Source organism: Rhinopithecus bieti, unplaced genomic scaffold, assembly GCF_001698545.2.
Source record: "Rhinopithecus bieti isolate Rb0 unplaced genomic scaffold, ASM169854v2 scaffold_13709, whole genome shotgun sequence".
Classification (NCBI taxonomy): domain Eukaryota; kingdom Metazoa; phylum Chordata; class Mammalia; order Primates; family Cercopithecidae; genus Rhinopithecus; species Rhinopithecus bieti.
The window spans coordinates 1,543,835-1,545,390 of record NW_016807882.1 but is presented as its reverse complement, the minus strand read 5'-3'; positions in this window follow the sequence as shown (position 1 = coordinate 1,545,390).

Sequence of the window (1,556 nt, the reverse complement as noted above, 5' to 3'; positions counted from 1 at the left end):
GGTTGCCTGTTCACTCTGATGGTAGTTTCTTTTGCTGTGCAGAAGCTCTTTAGTTTAATTAGATCCCATTTGTCAATTTTGGCTTTTGCTGCCATTGCTTTTGGTGTTTTAGACATGAAGTCCTTGCCCATGCCTATGTCCTGAATGGTACTACCTAGGTTTTCTTCTAGGGTTTTTATGGTATTAGGTCTAACATTTAAGTCTCTAGTCCATCTTGAAAATGTTAAGAAAATCATAAGGAAGAGAAAATATATTTATAGTACTTTACTGTATTTATCGAGACTATAAGTTTATATTGCCTACTTAGAAGATTAATCATCTGTCTGAAATGGAGGGCAGGGGTGACAACTGAAGCTGCAAACCTCAATCCATGGTATATATCAAGCAATTCAACTTTTTCTTGTAATGTCATGCCTTTCTCTGCTTCTTGGGAGCACCTCCAGCATCACTAGTGGCACTCTGAATGGATCTCATGGTGTAGTTCAAGGTTTACGGTATTGCATTAAACACAGTAAGAAATACTCAAGAACCATGAGAGATTACTTTTTACTGTGATAAGCAATTTACTGGAGAGATGAACTGCTCACACAGAGATAATTAGCATCACATGGCGTTCTAAGCAGACACTTGCAACACTTGAGCTCACTGCAATAGCAACAGGAGGTGACTATGAAATTATTACAGCACTACAGCATTACTACAGTTAATTTTATTCAGCTATGGTTTAATACTGCAACTTTATGTTTGTTTACATTTCTCTTGACTGCAAATGGAACCCTGTACAGTCTGTAAGCATGTGTGTAAGTTTTGATAAATTTTAACTCTGTATAATAGATTTGTGTATACTTTATGGTAGTAAATCACAAAATAGACTCATATGTTTTATGCATTCATGAGATATATAACTTTTTATTAATTTTTGATATTTCTATGTAATGGGAGTTCATCTGTGAGTCTTCAGATTGTCACAAATCTCCAAAGAACTTTCCAAGATACTTACTGAAAAAAATCTACATATAATTGGACCTGCACAGTTCAAACCCATATTGTTCAAGGGTCAACTGTATTACCTAGTGGGACGTGTAGGAGCCTCCTTAATCAAACACATCGAATTTCCTGCACAGGAGCATGAATATTTATACTAAGAGGGGTAAATCAAGACTATGAATTAGCTTTACATATTTTAGTTCACATTTTGACAGCAAATTTGTCTGGATAAAGTAAAATTTTGCTGCCAAATAAGTTTTATAAAATTTTTTGGGTTTCAAAAATTTTGGATTTAGGAGCTGCAGGAAAAGAATGATTGAATCTCCCTCTGTCCTTCAACGGTTAATGATGCCTCCAATTCTCCAAGTTTTCTGGAAATTGAATTCATGTGCATCTTATTGACTTCTCCCTTTGCAAGATTAGGGTTGTCTTTTTCTGCGCTGTTGAATCTGATACCACTTGTCCATCTGCTTTCCATCTTCCAAAATATGGCTGATGTTACTTTTCACCTTTTGTATCTTCTACCGTAATGTTTGAACATGTATGTCTTTACCAGTTTTATTACTTAA